This window comes from Moschus berezovskii, chromosome 9, assembly GCF_049115385.1.
Source record: "Moschus berezovskii isolate FMDL1 chromosome 9, NW_MosBer_1.0, whole genome shotgun sequence".
In the NCBI taxonomy this organism is placed as follows: Eukaryota; Metazoa; Chordata; class Mammalia; order Artiodactyla; family Moschidae; genus Moschus; species Moschus berezovskii.
Genome location: NC_142468.1, coordinates 96,441,477 through 96,467,897, shown reverse-complemented (window position 1 = coordinate 96,467,897; position 26,421 = coordinate 96,441,477). Strand labels below are relative to the sequence as shown.

Genomic DNA, 26,421 nt, shown 5'->3' with positions numbered 1-26,421 from the left:
ATGGATGAGGATGGGCTTCCTCTCATGGGCTCAGGCACAGACCTGACTAAGGTGCCAGCTATTCAACAGAAAAGAACGGTGGCATTTCCAAACCGGTTTGTGATGCACACTGTGCAGTTCCTCAGCCACTTTTCTAGTTCTTGAGAAACTAGCAGGCCTTTCTCTTCGCATCCAGCAGATTGAAACAACTCTCAATATTTCAGATGCAAAGCTATCATCTATCCCAGGCCTAGACGATGTCACATTTGAAGCATCTCCTGTAAATGTCACTAGGATCACAAATGGAACACATTCTGAAGCCACTTCAGAGCAATCACAACAGAACAGTTTACAAGACTCCGGACCACAGGAAAGTGAAGTAACACCAGAAAATATCTTAACTGTAGCCAAGGATCCAAGATATGCCAGATATCTCAAAATGGTTCAAGTGGGTGTTCCAGTGATGGCAATAAGAAACAAAATGATATCGGAAGGTCTAGACCCAGATTTTCTTGAGAAGCCAGATGCTCCAGTGCCTGATGGTGAAGGTGAAAAAAACACAGAAGAAAGTTCAGATAGCGAATCTTCTTTTAGTGACTAAGCTTAATTTTCATAACAATTATATATACATGTGTTCCGGCACCTTTACATTCTACAACAAAGAGAGCCTGAACTATAATTCTCAGTTATAAAAATATCAAGTGGCTACAGATCTGCCACCAACTTCCTCTATGTTAAAAAATAATAATAACAAAGTATTTATTTTTTAAAAAATGTGTAAGACCCTCCCACTTTGGAGAACAAGACCTGGACTTAATCTTGGACTCTTCACTCACCAGTTCTAACTTACTAAGGATAGAACTAGTTTATCCGTAGTAAGTTATTTAGCCTCTCAGAGGTTATTTTCTATCAGTGAAATGAAAGACTAATAATATCTGTCCACCTCATATAGTTATTGGGAAGATCAAAAGGAAAGATGTAAGAAAGTAATTAACAAAATAAGGAATAAAGACCTTATAGTCATTGCACAGAACTGTTTTATAAACAGAAGTCACTCTTCAAATGTTCATACATGTTCTATTAGCCCATATGACTCCTCTCTATTCAAATCTAATCTCTTTACTAACGCATATATATGGAATTTAGAAAGAAGCAAATGATAACCCTGAATACGAGACAGCAAAAGAGACACAGATGTATAGAACAGTCTTTGGGACTCTGTGGGAGAGGGTGAGGGTGGGATGATTTGGGAGAATGGCATTGAAACACGTATGTTGTCATATGTGAAACGAATCACCAGTTCAGGGTCGATGCATGTTATAGGATACTCGGGGCTGGCGTGCGGGGATGACCCAGAGGGAGGATAAAGGGAGGAGGGAGGTGGGAGGGGGGTTCAGAAGGGGGAACTTATGTAAACCCGGGGCGAATTCATGTCAATGTATGGCAAAACCAACCAATATAATATTGTAAAATAATTTGTCTCCAATAAAAAATAAATTAATTACTTAAAAAAAATCTAATCTCTTATTGGTTCTGAAAAAATGTATTATTGCTTCTTTAATTATTGATTTCTTGGCTTTGATTTTGATTGCTCACTCAGGAGGCCTCACTATTCAGAAATTGCAATACTGAACTCTGCTCCCCAGATCTGCCTTCTTGAAATGTTTCATTTCTCAGTTCCTTAAATTCTGGCTGTATTGCTCAGGCTGTCTTCTTCTTTAAGCACCGTCTCTGCGTGTGCAGCTAAAACAATATATTTAGTCTGTCTTTCACAATGATCGTTACTCTCATTCTTTTTCATTCTGACCTTCACTTACTTGAGAGGAAGTACAGTCCATTTCATTTCTTTGAAAAAAGGCTCCAACCAGTTTCTGAATTCTCTGTGTTGTTCCCCACAGTCGCTCTTTTTCAGAATTAATTAAAATTAAGTTTTCTGTACACTCTTTGGTCTTTTTGGAGTGATAAAATTTTTTCAGGGAGCCCACATTAATTTTTCCTGTTTCATACATTCTCCCTTAAGTTATCTTAGTGACTGATCTCTGCTCCACTGCTGAAAATTCTTTAGTAAAATTTCTGACTGATTTTGATAGAATCTGTGATTAAGAGTTTGATTGGGTTTCTGCGCACTCAACCATCTTTTTGGGTAGTTTTCCTACTCTGTCAGATCTTTCAACCTTCTGGTTCAACAGAGTCCGAAGAATGGGATTAAACAAAGGATGGGATTAAAACCAGACAGCCAAGCATTTTCAATAGAAAACTGGAAAATGCTTTTTTGTGCTTTGGTTCTGCTGTCAAGACTTAGGCTGAGCCTAAGAAAGGGAGTGCAAGGGTGGAATGTTGAAATAAAATCTTACCACAAACCCCTTAATAACTCTACTAGTTAACCTCATTCCTAAAGTTTCCAAACCTTCTAGGCATCTTGAAAGTAGCAAAGGTTGCGTTGATTTCCTTAGCTATAAATGAAGGAGTGCTAAATTATTTCCAAGGTCTTTTTCCAGCTCTGAATTTCTAAATTAAATAATACTTAAGCTACAGGTTCATATGAATTGGTGACCAGAATTATCCCCACTTCCTGATACCCCACCTTCAAAATGTACACGTGTCTGTGCACATGTGCTCACACACACACACATACACACACAGGCCTATTTTGATTTCCCCACTTGTAAATTTTTTTAAATCAACTGTTATTAAATGTAACTTGAACCAGTGAAAGGGAGAAATAAGAGAACTGAATAGGAAATTCCTCCCTCTGGAATCAGGGTAGCCTCTGCACCCCCAGATCTACCTAAACACAGGAGGTACCTTAGAGTAGACCCCACAGGCAGCCAAGGCGTGGATGGGCCACCAAGTCTCAGCCCAGTCTGGACTCAGCAAGGGGAGGCCCTGCAGCCCTCTGGTGGACACACTGTGGAACTGCAGCCTTCTCTGTATTTTAAAAAAGCTCCAGTGACCTGAAACCCTAACCAAGGGCCTAAGGGACAGGCTAGGTCTTTGCTTCGAAAATGGTGCCTTGTGTCATTTTGAGGCACGTTATCTCCACAGCTGTTAGATATGAGGCTCAAGAAAACTCACGGATGGATTTCAAACTAGGTACTGTTAAATGACCTACATCTTTACTAGTATTTTGGGTTCTCCCAGCAGAAGAAAATATTTTTAATTCAAGTGTTTCAGCCAAAGCTGCCAGCCTCAGGGCTCTTCTCTCTCTGAACTTCAAGTACTCTTAATTTGCATTGTCTAAATCCATGTCTCAAGAAGATATCTGTGGCAACAAGTAGCAGAAAACTGAGGGATGAAATTATTTTGACAGGCTCTGAATGGGAGAGTTGTGACAACTTTAAATTATTGTTCAGCCAGTGCTTAATGCATATCTGTTTGCCTATTCATTCATGTAAGCTACAAATATTCATTAGTTCGTGCTGCATCAGTCATTGCCTGTTTGCTCTCAAGCTTCTTTCTCCTCCTTCTCTTAAAAACGGTTTCCTGCTCATCTTTGCCAACTATCTTCCAGTAAGAATGGCCAATGGGAGGTACTAGCAAGAGACTGGAGATTGAGAAGTAAGGAGAAGCCAGATTCTTTTTGCTGACCATCTCTCTCTGTTTTGAGCATCATTTTCCCATAGTGGTTCCAGTTCCCCATCAGCCAGCCCTTCCCTCCAGGGTCCTTGCCAGTCCCAACCATGGGACAGCCTCAGCCTCTGATTCTGATGACACCATCCCTCTCCTGTGTCCTTCAAGCCCTCGTGGTAGTAGCATTCAGCTTCTCATCTCCGTGCACTTCCTGTGTAATCAGTTCCCTGTTTCAAATTCCCTCTTTGAAATGCCCAGGATGATTTTGCTGTACTTGGTAATAAGGATATTGCATTGGGCAAGACCAGTTCCATTCCAGATAGCATGGAACTCACAGTCTATTGGGGAAAACAAACATGAAACAATCAGTAGCATGATAAATATTTCAAAAGAGAAGTATATAAGAACATACATCAGAGAGACCCAGCCTAGAATAAGTTGTAGTTTCTAGGTGACACTAGAAACCCTAAGTCAATGGGTCTTTACACAGGGATACAGTCCCACGAGAGATGGTTGCAGCACAGCAAGTTTTAATGCTACCTCTCACCCTTCCTGGATCCAGCAGGGAAGAAAAGGGTCCCTCACCAAAGACGGAAGTCAAGAGTTTCAAGGAGGATTCAGTGCATAATAGTGGCAAAGAAGTGGAGATGGAGTTATTCTGGCACCCTGCAGGGGTCCAAGATAATTAGGTTCTCCCTGGTCCAGACAAGGGGGAAACTAGAATGTTAGAGGAATGTATCCTCCCCCTGGCAACCACCGAAACCCAGGAGTCAGGCAATGTCCAGGCCAAGCCCGACTCAGAGAAAATGCCTTCCCAAAGATTTAAACGCCAACATTTCAGGATTTCCTGAGCCTCCTCCCACCCCGTCACTGCCCGCAGCGGGCCCGCCAATGGCTGAGCTCTTTTGTCCTAACAGGTTTCCACCTGTGCCTTGATGGGCTCGGGCATTTTTGTCCTCTCTATATACTCCTCCATCCTGAAGAATTCCAGATTTACTCAACACCTTGACTTCTCTTGCCAAATCATAAGAGGTCTGGATTAATGCATCAGATGTGGGAGGCAATCTCTCTTCACTTGTGCCACTTAAATCACTGTTGCCCAGATCTAAAGTGTGTTTTTAAATGGAGGTTTCTAATTCCACACTATAGAGGAATATCATCACTGAAATGCACGGCCATTCAAAGCCACTGTACGTTGCAGGAGCTCCCCATATGGAAGGAGGGAGAGAGCAAAGTGGGAGGATCTGTGCCCCCCTCCCAGCTCACTGCCTACCCTAGGTCAGTACTGGAACTTGCACTCATGCTAAGTTGCTTCAGTCGTGTCCAACTCTTTGAGACCCCATGGACTGTAGCCCGCCAGGCTCCTCTCTCCATGGGATTCTCCTGGCAAGAATACTGGAGTGGGGTTGCTGTGCCCTTCTCCAGGAGTTCCTCTCAACCCAGGGATTGAACCCATGTCTCTTACGTCTCCTACACTGGCAGGCAGGTTCTTTACCATTTGAGCCACCTGGGAAGCCCACACTAGGAAGCATATCTAAAAATGTTATGACTCAGCATACTACCATCCGCCTGTCTCTCCTTCAAACTTCAATTATACTTAGTCTATACCATCAAAACTCATGACTCTGGGAGCCATTATGGGTCAGTTATGGCATCTGAGGCAGGCCAAGAAAAGGAGGGAGCTCAGGTGTTGCTTGAGTCACTGGGACATGGGCCTGGAGCAGCCCTTCTCAATCTGGGTTCCATGAGAGAACTAAGCCCTAAGGCATCTATTATATGCAGTAAATTATCTTGTATCTTTTATGCTTCCAGAATGGTACTAGCTATGTGCCATCCTTGGGAGACCTGAGAAAATAATCACTCTAATAATGTTCTATAGACTTTCATTCTCTCTAGGAACTCCTGTTGACAAAGGCTGACCCAATAACAAAAGCTGGTCCTGGTAATGCTTTCGTCACTCTCTTGGATTCGTCTGGTTCACAGGGTTATATGTGAATGATTCCATCCAGGGGAATTCCCTGGCCATCCAGTGATTAAGACTCAGCACTCTCACTGCTGGGTTCCTGGGTTCAATCCCTGGTATAGAACTAAGATTCCACAAGCCACAGGGCACAGCCAAAATACAATGACTCCACCACAAACATTACTGTGAGTTGGGGAGGGTTGTGTTTAAGAATATGGTTACAGGGGACTTCCGGTAGTTAAGAATTTGCCTTGCAATGCAGGGGACACGGGTGTGATCCCTGGTCAGGGAACTGAGATCCCATATGCCGCAGGTCAGTTGAGCCCCTGCACTCTGGAGCCCACGTGCCACAATGAGAGATTCTACAATGAAGACCCAATGCAGTCAAATAAATAAAGAAATATTTTAAAATGTAAACATCATGAAGCCTAAACCTCAATTCAAAAAAAAAAAGAATAAAAAGCACAGTGAGAAAACATGACAAAACAACCAGAGGAGTGCCCAAGAAGCCCACACCTGGCTCTCCTAACAGCCTTTCATCTTCCATCTGACCATTCAGCTAGCCAAACCCATCCAATTTTAACAGAAGATGAGTGAAGAAGTACACCTGTTCTCATCTTTGCCTGGTCCGTTTACTGGAATGATCTCCACGCAAACCCCTAACCTCAGCACTGAGCCCAGTGAGGAGATGGGGGCTAAGTCCCCTGACATGAGAAGGGGGTGGGGCACGAACGAAGATGCATATCACCTGCCTCGTGTCTCACCTGGAATGGGGAGAGCCTCCCTATGGGGGAGATGCAACAGGAAGAGTGGGAAGGAGGTCCAGATAAATAACACTTAGCTGAGCACTTTTTTAAACTGTTGTTTTCTAACTGTTTCATTGACATGTCCAATTTCTGCAGCTAGGTTGTAAATTCCCTGAGTGCAAGGACTAAGTTTACGCTGTAAATCTTTAATCTCCTACAGCATTCAGCTCAGTGCTTCTCCTGCAGATGCTTCATCAGCATACTGTTGATTAATTAGCATCCACTTTGGGGAAAAAAAAAAAAAATGGTGCATCCTTGAGACAATTACAGTGTAAGGTTTATTCAAAAGTATTGGATGAATATGATAAGGTTTAAAACATTGAATACTTGTGCGCTATGAGCCAAGGCTCTCCCACATCACCCCACACTGGGTCTCATAGGAGCCGCCCACCCCACCCTGGACATCAGACGGAGAAGCCGGCATGAGGGAGAAGCTCATCACAGCTGAAACTGAGCAGAGCTTCCCTTGCAGACAGAGCCCCAAGACTTCTTTCTCATATAACTTTCTAGGATTAGCAGGCCACACAGAAACTGAGGACAAAACTGACCCCATCCCACCCCATCTTCCTTCCACTTCTGCTCTGCTACCGAGTCAAAGGTTTCTGTCACCCACCCCCGTGTGAATACCCCTTTGTTGCTGGACTTCAAAGTCTCACCAACAGTTCAAGCTTGCTACTCTCAGGAATCAGTGTGGACTCCCTGTACCACACCCTGCCCAACACACACCCCCTGGGACTCAGCTCAGCCTCTGAATGAGGCAGAGGGGTGGCACTCCTAAGGCTGTGAGCTCTGACTGCCCACTTCAGGCTGAGTCCCCTGAGCCCCATGTGACTCTCAAACTGGTCAGCCAGGAGCTTGGACAGTCAGCATATCGGGTGGGAGGGGAATGGGGTAATGACTCTCAGACTCCAAATTCACATGTAGTTGATTTAGTCTCGAGCCAGTGGACTCAGTTTGGGTGGGGAACAGGCAAATGATGAGAAAACAAGCCAGTGATGAGAAAAGGTTGTCTGCGATCCTTCCCTCCTTCTTGGAGTAACAGTCAGAAGGCAGTGGAGTGAATATGGAATCAGGAGAGATCAGAAGATCCTCCAGCCAGACCTTGACCATGCTGGTGAGCACCCGCTCCCCACATTGCAGCACACCTTTGGGTGACCAGAATGTCACATCTGCCAGAAAGCATGGCTCTTCCCTGGGACACTAGAGACCCTATGAATTCTTAACTCACTACGTCTCTATCCTAAACTTGATGAGCCGAGGTCACCTTCCTTTTTCCTTAATCATTCCACTAGATTATCCACATATCCTCATTATTTTCTAAACATAGAACCAATCTTAAATCATTTGTACTGGCAAATAGAATCTTCAGCTGGTACCATGAGGCAGGGCTCCCAATATTTTCCTGGGAAGATGGGTGTTTTGCTCTCACCTCTGCATTGCCTTCCAGAATTCACCAGCTCCATACTTTGGGGACTGAGGCTCTCTGCCTTCCACTCATGGCCTCCAGTGAATTCTGGCAGCCAGGCTTGCCCCAGGTTCCTGCAGATTTGACCGACAGCCTTGCCTGACCACTTGGCTAGGTGTCATTCGTTGTGACTGAGCATGTGATGTGTTCTCTGCCCTTCCTTTAGCTGCACTGACTTTGGGGGCAAATGGAGAGCAATTCTGAACACCCCACTTTCCCCATCCAAGCCAAGCCTAGAACCAGAGCTCTGGGGTGGCCACCCTGCGACATACGTGGTCAGGCACACCATCTGGCTCTGCTACAAGACAAACTTGTTCTTCCTGCTTCTGCCAGTTGGCAAAAAATTAATAATCAATCATCATGACATTTATATCACATTTATCAACCTTAGCAAAGGGAAATCTGGACTTTGAAAGCTGTTTGGCAAGCTTGACTGCCCAGAGGAGTTCAAAGGACAGCCTAGCCAATTGTTTCATAGTTCATTCTCTAGACCCATGACTAAAGCATTTTTTATTCAGTACATTTTAAGTAGCTGTACTCAAACAAGCATCAAGATCTGGAATCTGATCTGCAGTGTTGATCCTGGGGTGTCCAGGAAACTTTCCAGCTCAGTGAGCCACACAGAAATAGAGAGGGAGTATAATGTGGTAAAGGACAGTGACTTTCGGACTTTCTAGCTCCATAGTAGTTGATGCATGTTAAATGGCAACACAGATAGACAGACAGACAGACACACACACACACACACACACACACTTCCACATAAGTGAAACAAAAGTTTCTTGAGGGACTTCCTTGGTAATTTAGTGAAGAGTTCAACTCTTAACACCTAAGAATTAGCATGAAAAAGTGTTGGTCACTCAATCATGTCCGACTCTATGCGACCCCATGGATGTAGGCTGGCAGGCTCCTCTATCCATGAAATTCTCCAGACAAGAATATTGGAGTTGGTTGCCATTCCACTCTCCAGGATATCTTCCCCATCCAGGGATTGAACCTGGTCTCCTGCATTGCAGGGGGATTCTTTACCATCTGAGCCACCCAGAAGATCAAGAACTAGCATGCCACAACTAAAAAAAAAAAGTTCCTTCATGCCACAACTAAAGATCTCACATGCCACAACTAAGACCCAGCTCAGCCAAATAAATACATGTTTTTTTTTAAGTTTCTTGAAACAATACTGCCTTAGAGGAAGATGCGTGTGAAAGTAATTTACTAGGAAATGCTTCCAGGGGAAAGAGTTAGAGGAATGAGGGAGTTGGACTGGGAAGCGGCCAAGTAAGGGTGCTACATAAAGCCAAGTCACACAGAGGGTAATTTTGACTCATTCCCTCAGGGGACTTCAGGGAGCATTGTGGGCCACACCTCAAAATCATCCCAATGATAGGGTAATAGAGCTGTGTACATCCCAGTGCCAGCATTAGCATTAGCCAAGGGCCACTCACATTGGAATTCAGTTGGCACACACAGAGAGGGTAAAGGGACTGACACTAACATGATATTGTAAGTCAGCTACACATCCATAAAATTTTTTTTAAAGATTCTCTCTGGGAATTCCCTGGTGGTCCAGTGGTTAGGCCTCTGTGCTTCCACTGAAGGGGCCCTGGGTTCAGTCCCTGGTGGGGTAACTAAGCAAGCCTCTCACTTTGGCCAGAAAAAAAAAAAGATTCTCTCTGAGATCAAACTCTAAAAAAGTTTAAAGAAATAAAATAGGTAAGAATGATCCCAGGTGGCATGGGCAGAGAAGGGACAGGACCTGCTCCAAACACCCTAACTATGAGTGATCATCTGTAATGTTTTCTATTCTGGTTTTGTTTTGTCTAGTTCTTTAACTTTTTGGCTATGGATTCGAATCTCAGTGCAGCCACTCATGAACTGCTGTTTAACCTGTTTGAGGTTTTCTCCTCATTCCTAAAATGCAAATAACAATATCAACTTTTGCTCACTGTGATGAAAATAGGAATCAATATAGATAACCCTAGCAAATAATAGGTGCTCCACTTGGAGCTATTATGATTCATAAATGTATCCTGAAGGGGACTTCCCTCTTCCATGGTGGTACAGTGATTAGGACTCTGACCTTCCACTTCAGGAGACATGAGTTCAATCCCTGGTCAGGGAAAAAAGATCCTGAAAGTCACTTGGCATGACCAAAAATTTAAAAAAATAAATAAATATGTCCTCAAAATTCCTGGAGAAAGTAATACCAAAACATCTGTATGCTCTTGACCATATGCAAGACAGGCATGCATAAAAACACAAGTGTGCCCCTTGGCAGAGATACAACAGACATCTACACAAATCTTCACCCCCTCCTTCCTCCACACCCTGGCTCTTTATTCCCTTTGACTATTGCTGCTCATTGTTCAAGTTATGTCTTACAAGTTCCTCTTTCGTGAGCTTTTCCAGACCACTGCAACTGAAACCTCTCCTTCCTCTGAATTGCCATGCTGTTCTATTTGAAATTACTTTTTATTGGAGTATAATTGGTTTACAATATTGTATTGGTTTCTGGTGTACAACGACATGTATCAGTCATACGTATACATGTATCCCCTCCCTCCTGAGCCTCCCTTCCAGCCACCATTCCACCTCTCTGGGTCACACAGGGCACCAAGCTGAGCTCCCTGTGCCATACAGCAGCTTCCCTCTAGCTGTCTATTTCAGACATGGCGATATATATATGTCAATGCCACGCTCTCATTTTATGCTCCTCCTCTTTCCCTCCTGTGTCCACAAGTCCATTCTCTATGTCTATGCTTCTATTGCTGCTCTGCAAACAGGTTCATCAGTACCGTTTTTCTAGATTCCATATATATACATTAATATACAATAATTGCTTTCTCTTTCTGACTTACTTCACTCTATATGACAGACTCTAGGCTCATCCACATCTCTTCAGCTGACTCAATTCTTCTCCTTTTTATGGCTGAGTAATATGCCATTGGGCTTCCCTGCTGACTCAGCGGTAAAGAATCTGCCTGCCAATGCAGGAGATGCAGATTCCATCCCTGGATCGGGAAGATCCTCTGCAGAAGCAAATGGCAACCCACACCAGTATTCTTGCCTGGGAAATCCCATGGACAGAGGAGCCTGGCAGGCTGTAGTCCATGGGGTCACAAGAGAGTCAGACACAACTTAGTGACTAACCAACAACAACAACGAATACTCCATTGTATATATGTAATAAATCTTTTTCATCAGTTTCTCTGTTGATGGACATTTAGGTTGCTTCCATGTCCTGGCTATCATCATGAACACTGGAGTACATGTGTCTTTTTGAGTTATGGTTTCCTCAGGGTGTATACCCAGGAGTGGGATTTCTGGGTCATATGGTAGTTCTATGTTTAGTTTTCTAAGGAACCTCCACACTGTTCTCCACTGTAGCCATACCAATTAAATTGCCACCAACAGTGTAGGCCGGTTCCCTTTTTTCCACATCCTCTCCAGTATTTATTATTTGTAGTTGTTTTATTTTTTTTATGATGACCATTCTGTTGAAATTAACTTATGAAACTTTTTTCACTTTCCTTTCACCTCTTTGCAGCATCTATTAAAATCCTGGTACGGGAACAGATAGAGAAATCAATGGAATGAAACAGAATCCAGAAGTAGACTCAAATACGTATGGGAATAATAAAAATAATAAAGGCATAGAGGGATAATGCAAACAGTGCTGAGATAACTGATTAACCATTTGGGAAAAAAATTAAAATGGATCTCTATGTCACTTCCTATATAAGAGCAAGTATCAGATGGCCCAAAGAGTTTAACACACATACACACACACACACACACAACCACATTCAATAGCTACACAAAAACATGAGTAAATTTTTTATATTTTTGGAGTAAGCAAGGTTTTTCTAAACATGATCTAAAACTCAGAAGCCATAAAATAAAAGGTGAATAAATTTGATTCCATAAAAATTTAAAGCATCTACCTCAAATTAAAAAATCATAAACCCTACTAACGCATATATATGGAATTTAGAAAGATGGAAATGATAACCCTGTATACGAGACAGCAAAAGAGATACAGGTGTTTAGAACAGTCTTTGGGACTCTGTGGGAGAGGGTGAGGGTGAGATGATATGGGAGAATGGCATTGAAACATGTATATTATCATATGTGAAATGAATCACCAGTCCAGATTCGACACATGATACAGGATGCTCGGGGCTAGTGCCTGGGGATGACCCAGAGGGAAGATAAGGGGAGGAAGGAGGTGGGAGGGGGGTTCAGGAAGGGGAACTCATGTACACCCGGGGCAGATTCATGTCAATGTATGGCAAAACCAATCAATATAATATTGTAAAATAATTAGCCTCCAATAAAAAATAAAAAAAAAAATCATAAACCCAAAAGTCAAAGTGGGAAAAATATTTGCCACCCATGGCAGTCAAATGGTTAATTTCCTTTCATGAAGCATTTATAAGAAAAAATGAAGAAACAAATCAGTTCAATTGCTGAGTTGTGTCCAATTCCTTGCAAACTCATGGACTGCAGCACACCAGGCTTCCCTATCCATCACCAACTCCCAGAGCTTGCTCAAATTCATGTCCATCGAGCTGGTGATGCCATCCAACCATCTCATCGTCTGTTGTCCCCTTCTCCTCCCACCTTCAGTCTTGCCAAGCATCAGGGTCTTTTCTAAGGAGTCGGTTCTTCGCATCAGGTGGTCAAAGTATTGGAGTTTCCGCTTCAGCATCAGTCCTTCCAGTGAATATTCAGGCTGATTTCCTTTAGGATGGAGTGGTTGGATCTCCTTGCAGTCCAAGGGACTCTCAAGAGTCTTCAGAAGCATCAATTCTTTGGTGCTCAGCTTGCTTTATAGTCCAACATTCATACATGACACTGGAAAAACCATAGCTTTGACTAGAGAGACCTTTGTTGGCAAAGTAATGTCTCTGCTTTTTAATATGCTGTCTAGGTTGATCATAGCTTTTCTTTCAAGAAGCAAGTGTCTTTTAATTTCATGGCTGCAGTCACCATCTGCAGTGATTTGGGAGCCCAAGAAAGTAAAGTCTGTCACTGTTTCCATTGTTTCCCCATCTATTTGCCATGAAGTGATGGGGCTGGATGCCGTGATCTTAGTTTGTTGAGTGTTGAGTTTTAAAGCCAGCTTTTTCACTCTCCTCTTTCACTTTCATCAAGAGGCTCTTTAGTTCCTCTTCACTATCTGCCCTAAGGGTGGTGTCATCTGCATATCTGAGGATATTTCTCCTTGCAATCTTGATTCCAGCTTGTGCTTCATCCAACCCTGTATTCGAATGATGTACTCTGCATATAAATTAAATAAGCAGGGTGACAACATACAGACTTGACATACTCCTTTCCCAATTGGAACCAGTATGTTGTTTCATGTCTGGTTCTAACTGTTGCTTCTTGACCTGCAAACAGATTTCTCAGTAGGCAGGTCAGGTGGTCTGGTATTCTCATCTCTTTAACAATTTTCCACAGTTTGTTGTGATCCACACAGTGAAAGGTTTTGGCAATAAAGTCAATAAAGCAGAAGTAGATATTTTTCTGGAATTCTCTTGCTTTTTCTATGATCCAACAGATGTTGGCAATTTGATCTCTGGTTCCTCTGCCTTTTCTAAATCCAGCTTGAACATCTGGAAGTTCACGCTTCATGGACTGTTGAAGCCTGGCTTGGAGAAGTTTGAGCATTACTTTGCTAGCATGTGAGATGAATGCATTGTGTAGCAGTTTGAACATTCTTTGGCATTGCCCTTCTTTGGGATTGGAATGAAAACTGACCTTTTCCAGTCCTGTGGCCACTGCTGAGATTTCCAAATTTGCTGGCATATTGAGTGCAGCACTTTCACAGCATCATCTTTGAGGATTTGAAATAACTCAACTGGAATTCCATCACCTCCATTAGCTTTGTTCATAGTGATGCTTCCTAATGTAGCCACACATTCTGGGAAACAAACTCACTCAGGAGGACAATGCAGATAGTGGAATGTAATTGGTTACACCGGCGGGGCCAAGGCAGAGTCTCCTCTTAGCCAAGGACCCTGACCAGTTTTTCTGAAAACCTTATATACCCTAAGTGTATGTGCCCAAACCCACCTCCCCAAATTCCCTGAAATTAGTCTGAACAAAGGAAAAGAAAGATACACTCAAAGTTAACCTGTGATTCATGTGCTTTAAGCCTAGGTAGTTAACAGTGGACAATTATCAATAGGCCTGTGGTCATACCTCAATAAGCATAATAGAATTTATGATTCTATTTGGTTACACAGATAATTAGGCTATTCTTTTAGGCGATGGAGAATCTAGATATGAGCCCTGGGGTTCTTCCTTCCAGGGGCCTGGTTTTCCAGTTGGTATGTCGTTTCCATAGATACTGGGCATATAGCTCAAAATCCATGGTCCGACCCAAGATGGAGTCCTACTTTCAAGATGGAGCCTGTTCTGTCTGATTCCTCCTTCATTCCCCGCTCTTGATGCTCTTAACTCATAGTACAAGCACCACTCATAGGGATATATTGCACCCTGGATTTCTGACCACCAATTTGGGAGAACGACACCAACCTTTGGGTTACAAAGTTCATGATGCATTGTAAAATGCAGGGTCCACAAAGCAGAACTATCAAGGCAACTATAACAATGGTAAACATAATTTTCCACCAATCACCCTTCACCCAAGATAGGACCAAAGTCCAGAAAGGAATGTTTTCATTTGACGTTGTTTTTACCTGGTTTTTCATGTCATCTAAGTTATGACCAACCTAGACAGCATATTAAAAAGCAGAGACATTACTTTGCCAACAAAGGTCCATCTAGTCAAGGCTATGGTTTTCCAGTGGTCATGTATGGATGTGAGAGTTGGACTGTGAAGAAAGCTGAGCACCAAAGAATTGATGCTTTTGAACTGTGGTGTTGGAGAAGACTCTTGAGAGTCCCTTGAACTACAAGGAGATCCAACCAGTCCATCCTAAAGGAGATCAGTCCTGGGTGTTCATTGGAAGGACTGATGCTGAAGCTGAAACTCCAATACTTTGGCCACCTCATGCGAAGAGTTGACTCATTGGAAAAGACCCTGATGTTGGGAGAGATTGGGGGGCAGGAGGAGAAGGGGATGACAGAGGATGAGATGACTCGAAGTCATCTGCGACTTGATGAAAATGAGTTTGGGTAAACTCTGAGAGTTGGTGATAGACAGGGAGGCCTGGTGTGCTGCGAATCATGGGGTCGCAAAGAGTCAGACACAACTGTGTGACTGAACTGAACTGAAAGCAGCTCATACATTGCCAGATAAATCAGGAATATATACACAACATTCAACCTTAATTATAGCACAGGTCCCTCCTTGAGCAGCTGTGAGCAAGTCCAAAGCCATTTTATTTTGAATTACTGCTTTTCTCATTTGGATTTGTTCTTCATTTAAGGTTTGGATGGCTTTAGCACTACTAGGAGAATCCCAGGGACGGCGGAGCCTGGTGGGCTGCCGTCTATGGGGTCACACAGAGTTGGACACGATTGAAGCGACTTAGCAGCAGCAGCAGCAGCAGGAGGGCCTGTTTTGTGAAATTAGTCAAGGCTTCCTCTTTAATCATAATATTTGCTGTTCCTATAGAAGGTACGAATAAGGCAGCAATATACTCATACCATTGAAACACAGAGCTTGTCCACCTAGCATGTAAATAAGGTAGATTTACCGCGGCTTGTTGTAGGTTAGGCTTTATGCTACCATGGGCAAAAGCAAATCCCAGTGTGCAGTGGCCTACCCAGCCGATTGGTAACCAAGGCCAAAGGTTAGGCCCAAAAAGCCGTTGGGTTCCTTTGGGCACCACCCAGCAGATTCCAGGGTTATGTTTCCAATAAGAGCCTGGCCAATGGATGGACTGGTTGGGGTGGTATGTACCTCAAATATTTGTTTACATTGTTCGGGCGATAGATACCCCATATATTTTAGTTCTTTCGGGTCTAATGGATGGTCACCAAACCCTACCCTTTGTTCTTTTTGTTCCCAGAATATAGCAGTGGGAGTAATTAATTGACCCTTTTCTGGGGTCATCCAGAAATATTCATCCCAGACTTGGTAGAATTGTTCAACATACCTAGAGGCCTGTCCTCCCTTGCTGGACAGGGAACTTTTTCCCTTTTCGTTCTTTAAATATGAGGTATAGGCTTTTGTTACTTCTATGAAGCTGGTGTTTACATCAAATGTAACACCATGACCCAAGTCTATTGACTGTAGGTCTGGCTTACACCAAGAGAGCAGGGAGAGATTACAATTGACAAGAGAAAGGAAAGCCTCTTTTTGTCATCCCAAAAAAGAGCAGAGTGGTTTAAAATCTCCTTGGCGGAGCGGTGACACCCACCAAGGAAGTCCATCCATCACAGAGAGAGGCATAGCCCCGCATACGCAGCAGTTGGAGGTGTTGTGGAAGTCCACACAGGAATGTGTCCACGAGATGAAAACATTGTGCTGAGTTGAAACGGAAGTGAAATTCAAAATCACATTGATGAGGCCAAGTGGCAGGAGTTGATTATGCGGCTTCATCCTGAAGGGGCTCGTCTGGGATCTTCTTTTCCTTCTTTGTAAGGATGATCTTAGTCTCTTGAGGGTCAGTGGAGTCCCTCTGCGCAGTCCACTCGGCGTCCTCCGGGTCTGCGTGGTATGCTCTCTTCACCCTCATGTGGAGGATCCAGGGAGTGACACCTGCAACTTTAACTGCAGCAGGGCTGGTTAGAACAACAGTATATGGACCCTTCCAATGTGGGGCCAAGGAGTTGTGTTTCCAGTCCTTGATGCACACCTGATCCCTGGGCACAAATTCGTGAATCTGTTCCCCAATGGGGAACGGCACCCTTTCTTGTACAAACTCAGTTACCTGATTTATTACCTTACCCAGTTGTTCCATCTGCTGTGAAATCTCATCTCCCCTTACCTAAGGCAAATTTGTTGACACCTGTTTTATGAGAGGGGTCTCCCATACACAGTTTTGTGAAGAAAATAGCCATAGGACCATGGGGTCATCCTGAGTCTGAGCAGAGCCATCGGAAACAAGTCCACCCAGGAGCACTCAGTCTCTATGATCCACTTGGAGAGTGTCTCTTTAAGTGTCCGGTTGGTTCCTTCCACCATCCCAGAATTCTGGGGCCTATATGCTGTGTGTAATTTCCACTTGATGTTTAAAGTTTTGCTTACTTGTTGTACTAAATCAGCTACGAAAGCTGGGCCTTTGTCCAATCCAATGCTGGTAGGAAATCCAAATCTGGCAACTATCTCCCTTAGCAGGCACCAGGCTACTTCTGATGCTCTTTCAGCTTGGGTAGGAAAAGCTTCCACCCATCCCGAGAATGTACATACCATGACCAGCAGGTAACAGTAGTATCGGTGAGGCTTCATTTCAGTGAAGTCCACTTCCAGGTGTTCAAAGGGCAGTATGCCTTTTAGCTGAATCCCCGGAGGTTTCTGTCTGTGCCGAGAGGTAGCATTGACCTGTGAGCAGGCAGTGCAGTTCTGAGATTCTGTCCTGCATAGGGAAGAGAGGCAAGGAACCAAGAAATATTTTCGAATTAGCTCTTCCAGTTTATCACGGCCTAGGTGGGTCGCGTGGTGTGTTTGGCTTACCAGAGTGGGTGCCAGCTCCTCTGGTACCAATAATTTGCCACTTGGCAATTCCTACCATCCCTTTTCAGTCTTGATGGCCCCTTCCACTTTGGCTAGTTGGTTTGGGGCTTCAGTGTATTTTGGAGAGTCCAACATTAGCTCAGGCAGCTCTGCCAATACAAGAGCTTTAACAGGGACTTCACTTGTCACTCCCAAGCCCTCGGTTGCTTGTTTAGCAGTCTTATCTGCCAGTCTGTTTCCCCAAGCCCAGGGAGTATCCTCTTTTTGATGTCCTCGGCAGTGTATGACTGCAACTGTTTCTGGTTCCCAGGCAGCATCTAATAGGGTCTTAATTTCTTCCTTATTTTTAATATCTTTTTCACTAGCTGTCAAAGGCCTCTCTCCTTATACAGAGCCCTGTAATGTGGCAAAAGCATACCTGGAGTCTGTGTAAATGTTTTTCTTCTTACCTTTTGGCAGCTGGAGGGCCGGGATTAGAGCATACAATTTGGCCCGTTGAGCAGACCAGTGTGATGGCAGAGAGCCAGCCTCAGCGATGGTTTCTCCCATGACTACTGCATATCCCGGCAGCCATTGTCCTTGTTTCGCCAGGCTGGTGCCATTGGCGTACAGGACCAATTCTGGGTCCAGGATTGGCTGGTCTCTCAAGCCAGGTCTGCTGGCATATTTCCATGCAATCATGTGAGGGCCCACCTTCTCCCACAAGAAAGAGAGTGGCCAGATTCAGGGCCTGACCGGCTCAGTAGTAACATGGGCATTCTCACATAGCAGTCCCTGGTATTGAGTAATCCGGGATGTTGACAGCCATTTATGGGGGTCCCCTCGCATTTCTGCTTCATTGACTATGCCAAAGCCTTTGACCGTGTGGATCACAATAAACTGTGGAACATTCTGAAAGAGATGGGAATACCAGACCACCTGACCTGCCTCTTGAGAAACCTGTATGCGGGACAGGAAGCAACAGTTAGAACTGGTCATGGAACAACAGACTGGTTCCAAATAGGAAAAGGAGTATATCAAGGTTGTATATTGTCACCCTGCTTATTTAATTTATATGCAGAGTATATCATGAGGAACACTGGGCTGGAAGAAACACAAGCTGGAATCAAGATTGCCAGGAGAAATATCAATAACCTCAGATATGCTGATGACACCACCCTTATGGCAGAAAGTGAAGAGGAGCTAAAAAGCCTCTTGATGAAAGTGAAAGAGGAGAGCGAAAAAGTTGGCTTGAAGCTCAACATTCAGAAAACGAAGATCATGGCATCTGGCCCCATCACTTCATGGGAAATAGATGGGGAAACAGTGGAAACAGTGTCAGACTTTATTTTGGGGGGCGACAAAATCACTGCAGATGCTGATTGCAGCCATGAAATTAAAAGACGCTTACTCCTTGGAAGGAAAGTTATGACCAACCTAGATAGCGTATTAAAAAGCAGAGACATTACTTTGCCAACCAAGGTCCGTCTAGTCAAGGCTATGGTTTTTCCCGTGGTCATGTATGGATGTGAGAGTTGGACTGTGAAGAAAGCTGATTGCCGAAGAATTGATGCTTTTGACCTGTGGTGCTGGAGAAGACTCTTGAGAGTCCCTTGGACTGCAAGGAGATCCAACCAGTCCATTCTAGAGGAGATCAATCCTGGGTGTTCATTGGAAGGACTGATGCTAAAGCTGAAACTCCAATACTTTGGCCACCTCATGCGTCAAGTTGACTCACTGGAAAAGAGTCTGATGCTAGGAGGGATTGGGGGCGGGAGGAGAAGGGGACGACAGAGAATGAGATGGCTGGATGGCATCACCGACTCGATGGACATGAGTTTGAGTGAACTCCGGGAGTTGGTGATGGACTGGGAGGCCTGGCGTGCTGTGATTCATGGGGTCGCAAAGAGTTGGACACGACTGAGCGACTGAACTGACTGACTGACTGACTCGCAGGAGAGTATTGATCTCATGTGGGACTTTCACGAACAAATCTTGGCCTAAAGTCAGCTTGGTTGCCTCCCAGACCAGTAAGGCAAACACAGCAACTGCACATAAGCATCCCAGTCACCCAGTGTCCCAGCTTATTAGAGATAAGTCACGGGTCTGTCCCATGTCCCCATCGTCTGGGACAACACTCCCATAGCCACTTTGCCCTTTTCAGTCACGTAAAGAGGAAACAGCTTAGCAAGGTCTGGCAGGCCCAAGGCAGGTGCTGATGTTATTGTACCGGGTTTGAGTTCTATTACCAGTGGGACTTGTTTTGCAAGCCTGGGTGATTGTTGTCTTCCGCCCAGACCTCAGGGAATTGTTGAGTTAACTCTCTCTCGACTATATAGCCAGTCCGGTTTCCCTTCTGGGAGATCGTGCAACCTCCATTCATCTTGAGGGGTTACTGAGAGGAAGAGTAAACAGGTGGTTGAGCCAACTCGAACAGTGGGTCTTTCATGGGGGAAAGGTCACTTGTGCCCCCAGTTTAGACAGCAAGTCTCTTCCCAACAAAGGTACTGGGCATTCAGGGATGTATAAAAATTCATGAGTCACTTGGTGTCCCCCCCCCCCCATCTGACATTTTCAGGGTAGGCTTGAGACACAAAGGCTGCATTTATCACCATCTGAAACCCGGCAGCCTCTGGGTCTATTGGCATGTAAAGTCTATAGGCCTAACACAGTCTTTCGCAGAACTCAGGGTGATTCTCTTTCCCTTTGAATCACTTGGGAGGGTTTTGCGATACTCGTAGCTTTTTGGGCCCCTCTCTTGGAACCCTGTAAAATAGTCACCCGATCTCTCTCCAGGGGGCCCCGCCCTTCCTCTGCGTTACAGTCCCAGTTGGGCCTCTCATGGCCGGCGGGTGGGGGGGGGTGGCTAGCTCTCCCCACTGCTGTGGGTTTACAGTACCCTCAGGTGCCATTTCTCTTAACCATTTTCTGGCCTCAGTCAGGATCCTGTGTCTTTCCTCAGGACTGAAAAGGGAGACAAGCAGTTGGATCATGTCATCCCATGTAGGACAGTAGGTTAAAAAAATAGTCTGCATTAGCCTAATCGTGGCTTGCGGCTCCGCTGAGTACGGTGAAGTGTCTCTGCCAGTTTAGTGTATCCGTGGAGGAAAATGGCTGGTAATAATAGGCTCCAGGGGGCTGATGGTAGTGCCCCATGCGTCCTGAACCGGAGGCTGTTGTAGCTCCCTGAGGAGCACCTGTAATGGGGTTCTTTTCCTCTGTTCCTTGGCGGAACACAGCCTCTGTCTAATTGCTTTGTTTTCTTCCCCCTTCCCATCGGTACTCACCGGGAGAGGTGGATACAGTCTAGGAGGTCTGGCTGAGGTGGAATCCTGGGGGAGTTGACCAGAGATCTCCATCGCTGGGATCGGAGCCTGCCAAAATGGTGGCTCTACAAACTCCGGGAGAGCTAGCGGAGGAGCAGTGGCTGCTGCAGGACTTCACCTGACCCTGTATCGGGGCTTAAGGCAGCCTCCAGTACTGGTGGAGCACTGGGAGGCAGGTGCGTCATTATCCTGTATGGGGGAGGGGGCAGGTCATCCCCATCCAAATCCTGTAGAATTTCCTTTTTATCATCAATCAATTTTTGTGCCATTAATATTTTCCCCTTTCCCTTCTGGATACAGAACTTCATCCAGGGAGGAGGGTCTTGAGCTAACCCTAGCCATGAGTCAATATATGGATTTTGATCCGGGTGTCCCAGCTCTCCTGTGACTACTGTATACACTGCTTCCACAATTTTTAAATTCATGCTGTTCTCTGGTGGCCATCCTACTCCCATAGGGGGCCATTCGATCTCACTGAATATATGGAGGTGATTAGGCTTCATCTTCACCCCCTAGTCTCCTCCAAATCCCTTCTTTAAATTTTTAATCACGCACTCCAATACAGTTGCCTTAGATTCACTTCCCCCATCTTGCTTACCTTCTCAGACCATCTTCTACTTTTCCTTTTTGTTCTGTCTACGAAGTTCTCAATATCCTATGTACTTCTGATATTTCCACTCAATGACACTTAAATTGCCATTCTGCCTCATTCCTAATTGGGGTGAGAAGAGCCTTACCTGCCAGATCCCAGAGGGAGAAGGGGGATCGGCATGTCTTCACCTGCTTGTCAGCGCAGCTGAACCAGAACACCACGTGGTCCAAGACTGTTTCTCCCTTAACTTTTAAAGTCCATTCTGCCTTGGTGGGCCTGATCAGGTACAGATGAAAACACAGATGGTTTAACTATCCCACGTCCCAGGCCATCTCCGGAAAAGCCAATTCGCGCTCACTTTTGTATCCCCCTCCTTCTAGCCTGACAATTCCGAGGGGGCCAAGAGTTTCACAGCAGATGGGACACCTCCCTGGGGAGGGCAGAATACAAGCACATAACAATCCCCTGGCAATTGTTTGGTAATAATTATCCCCAAGAAGGCGTGGACACCACCTCCTAAATGATCTTCACAAATCTCCTTCCTAAGCCCTAACATGCTTGTCGACCTGTGTACCAAGCAATCGCCGCCTGCCTGTTCCAGGCTCCTGAGGGTCTGTGCCCCTTCTAGTCCCTCCCAGGGGGGTAATCAGGTCCCCTTCCGCCCTGCCGGAGCGGGGGGGGGGGGGGGGCTCCTCCTCACCTGAGTGCTCAGTTCCCCTGCTGCCGTCCACTACCTGCTACCATGAAAGGTCCGGGCGTTGAGAAGCAGAATCCTTCCAGAGGGCAAGGCCCCTTCCCCCCTCTAGAAGATTCAAGCTGCAAGACCTCGGAGTAGTCCCAAATGGGACTTGTCTCCTCAAAGTGAGGAGTTTCCCGGCCAATGTACCAAATGTTGTAGCCACGTGTCCGGGAAACAAACTCACTCAGAAGGACGATGCAGACACTGGAGTTCAGTTTATTACACCGGCGGGCCCAAGGCAGAGAGTCTCCTCTTAGCCAAGGACCCTGACCAGTTTTTCTGAAAACCTTATATACCCTAAGTGTACGTGCCCAAACCCACCTCCCCAAATTCCCTGAAACTAGTCTGAACAAAGGAAAAGAAAGATATGATCAAAGTTAACCAGTGATTCATATACCTTAAACCTAGGTAGTTAACAGTGGACAATTATCAATAGGCCTGTGGTCATACCCCAATAAGCATAATAGAATTTATGATTCTATTTGGTTACACAGATAATTAGGGTATTCTTTTAGGTGATGGGGAGTCTAGGTACAAGCCCTGGGGCTCTTCCATCTGGGGGTCTGGTTTTCCAGTTGGTGTGTTGTTTCCATAGATACTGGGCATATAGCTCAAAGTCCACGGCCCAGCCCAAGATGGAGTCTGCTTCCAAGATGGAGCCATTCTGTCTGTTTCCTCCTCACTAAAGCCCACTTGACTTTGCATTTCAGGATGTCTGGCTCTAGGTCATGATGGTTACCTGAGTCATGAAGATCTTTTTTGTACAGTTCTGTGTATTCTTGCCACCTCTTCTTAATATCTTCTTCTTCTGTTAGGTCCACACCATTTCTGTCCTTTATTCATCTTTGCATGAAATATTCCCTTGGTATCTCTTATTTTCTTGAAGAGATCTCTAATCTTCTTGTTCTATTGTTCTTCTATATTTCTTTGCATTGATCAGTTAGGAAGGCTTTCTTATCTCTCCTCGCTATTCTTTGGAACTCTGCATTCAGATGGGTATATCTTTCCTTTTCTCCTTTGCCTTTCATTTCTCTTCTTTTCATAGCTATTTGTAAGGCCTCCTCAGACAACCATTTTGCCTTTTTGCATTTCTTTTTCTTGGGGATGGTCTTGATCACTCCCTCCTGTACAATGTCATGAACCCCCATCCATAGTTCTTCAGGCACTCTGTCTATCAGATCTAATCCCTTGAATCTATTTGTCACTTCCACTATATAATTGTAGGGATTTGATTTAGGTCATACCTGAATGGTCTAGTGGTTTTCCCTACTTTCTTTAATTGAAGTCTGAATTTGGCAATAAGGAATTCATGATCTGAGCCACAGTCAGGTCCCGGGCTTGTTTTTGCTGACTGTATAGAGCTTCTCCATCTTTGGCTGCCAAGAATATAATCAATCTGATTTTGGTATCGACCATCTGGTGATGTCCATGTGTAGAGTCTTCTTTTGTATTGTTGGAAAAGGGTATTTGCTACGACCAGTGCATTCTCTTGGCAAGACTGTTAGTCTTTGCCCTGCTTCATTTTGTACTCCAAGGCCAAATTTGCCTGTTACTCCAGGTATATTTTGACTTCCTACTTTTACATTCCAGTCCCCTATGATGAAAAGGACATCTTTTGGGGGTGTTAGTTCTAGAAAGTCTTATAGGTCTTCATAGAACCATTCAGTTTCAGCTTCTTCAGCATTACTGGTTGGGGCATAGACTTAGATTACTGTGATAATGAATGGTTTGCCTTGGAAATGAACAGAGATCATTGTGTCATTTTTGAGACTGCACCCAAGTACTGCATTTCGGATTCTTATTGACTGTGATGGCTACTCCATTACGTCTAAGGGATTCTTGCCCACAGTAGTGGATATAATGGCCATCTGAATCAAATTCGCCCATTCCAGGCCATTTTAGCTCACTGATTCCTAGAATGTCGATGTTCATTCTTGCCATCGCCTGTTCCTGAGCGAACAGGAAAGACCTGCGGCATGTGAACAGGAGATGGCAAGAGTGAGCATCGACATTTTAGGAAAAAACAAACAGGTCAATAAAAGTGGACAAAGGACATGAACAAGCAGCTTACGAAGCAAGAAACACCGATATCTATAAACATATGAAAAAAACAACCTTTAATAAAGAAATATAAATCAAAAAGGGTTTTTTCACCTCGATCGGCAAAAATGAAACTGTTTGGTGAAACTGAGTGCTGTGAGGATGTGACGAAATGGACATGATCACACAGCATTGCCTTCTCAGGAAGGGATCCTGAGGCTGGGAAAAGGCACAGCTTTTCTGGAGTGCAATTGGCAATTTCTATCAAAATGTCAAAGACCCATAATCTTTGCACTGTGGCTTCAGCTGTTTATTTGGGCCCAGTATAAAGACGTTCTCCTAGCCAAGTGAACAAACATGCCATTGCAACATCGTATATATTAAAACCGTAATCAGCTGAAGTGGATGTCAATAGGTAACTAATAAATCCAGATAATGAAACAAGGAATAAGGATGAAGGATGACCTGCTGGTCAAAGATCTCCAACACATGTCAAACAAGCTAAGGAGCATGCGTGCACTAACACACACAAATAAGGACACACAAAAAAGATGGACACAAAATAAGGTCTATCGTCTAGCTAACAGTGTTGAACCAATGCCAGTGTCCTGGTCTTGACATTGTGTGACAGATGTCAAGAAGTCACCCTGGGGGAAGTTGGGCGAAGGGTACATGGGAACTCTATGTATTACTTTTGAGTTTATAATTACCATGAAACTGTAATTACTTCAAAATCAAAAGTTAAAAAAAAAAGGTGGAGAAAGTGTGTAGTATATGATTATACAAAGTTTCAAAAGGTAAGAACAATCCCTTTGTCATTAAATTCAAGATGAGTGAGGAAAGCTTATGTAAACAGAGGACAATCCCACCCACCCCCTTTACTCCTGAGGGTTTGCTTTCAGCAGAATAATAAATTAATCTTAAAGTACCCCTACTTGCTCTGCAGAGATTAAAGAGTGCATGCTGCTCAAGAATTTGATCTGGCCCAACAAAGAGAAAGCCCTCAGAAGTAGACTGCGCTGTCATTTTGGCAAGGTTTGTGATGGGCCTTATTCATTTCATACTAGAGGCCTCTTTCAATGCTCTAAAAGCAGGAGAGGGTAACTGAAACTGCTTTGCATGATAATGACAAATGTTATCTCCAGAGAGGGCAGGCTGGAACCTCTAGGGAAATGTTTCGCTTTCTTTTGTGGATTCAGCTGCATTGTCCCTAGGAACTGCTGTCGGTTCTTGGAAGGTGTGTGTGGGTGTGTGTGTGTGTGTGTGTGTGTGTGTATTCGGTTGATCCAGAAATTTACAGGAACATGAAATATTTCAGAAGAGGCCAGGGAACATTTCTTCATCTTATACCAGCAGAGAGATCTCAGGGGAACACATGGAGCTCCAGGGCTGGCCTTGCACTATTATGCTGGCCTGATAGAGCCAAAGCCCGCCCTGCTGTTTTCTCCTCAGTCCCTAATAGAAAAATTCAGACTGGCAGGAACCACAGGTACAGAGGACTCTTGCTTCAGAGTGCCCTGATGCTCAGACGGTGGGGGAAGGACAGATTCTCTGGGAGAACACGTCTGTTGGGAGCGGGGTCTTGCATTGCAAAGATTATGAAGGAAAGAAACTGTGAATCCCCAACAAAGCAGACACCTCAATGGAATTAGGAGTCCAGAGGATTTAGTCAGAGTTACATCTGTGAAAGGAAAGGGGAGGAAGCAGGATCAAGGAGGAGGAGCTGTGAGACCCTGAGATGCAGATCTGACAAATGCCAGACCAACAGGAAGCTCCAAAGCAAAGAGAGCCCCTGAGAGGAGCCCCGTGTTAGGCACAGAAGTGGCAAGGTCATTGTACCACTGTCCTGTCCAGGCTCTGGCTGAGGCCATGCTTGGAAGGAATTAACTGCCAGCTGGTGACTGCTAATCATACTCCCCATAGCAAAAGTGAGTCCTTTCTAGAAGAAGGATCTGAACAGTATCTGCATCTCCACGCCTGCCACAGGGACTGTCTCTGAAAGAGGAAAAGGTGAAACCACAATTTTGAGAACAGGGCTAAATACAGGGCAATAGGTGGAAAATTTTGAAAAACAAGAAGTTGAATAAGCTATGCATTAGAGTCATGAGATTCTAGGTGGACCGATATCTCACAAAATTAATAATCCATTACCTGTAAATAGGCAAAGACTGTGTCAGTCTCTGGCACCTACAGATATGTTCTGTTGTCTTGGTGGGTTGATTAGTTGATTGGTTTGGGGTTGTTGTTTTTTAGTAAATTTATTGCCAACATTTAAAAATCAAACATTTCAGGATTTCCCTGGTGATCCAGTGGCTAAAACTCTGTGCTCCCAGTACAAGGGTCCCGGGTTCAGTTCCTGGTCAGGAAACT

General features: G+C 44.6%; 2 pseudogenes; one reads left to right on the top strand and one right to left on the bottom strand.

Annotated features, from left to right (window-relative positions):
- On the top strand, positions 1–612 carry LOC129562925 (WASH complex subunit 3 pseudogene; annotated as a pseudogene).
- A 13,632-nt stretch (positions 613–14,244) lies between these two features.
- LOC148776627 (endogenous retrovirus group PABLB member 1 Env polyprotein-like) lies at positions 14,245–16,301 on the bottom strand (annotated as a pseudogene).
- Between the last annotated feature and the right edge of the window lie 10,120 nt (positions 16,302–26,421).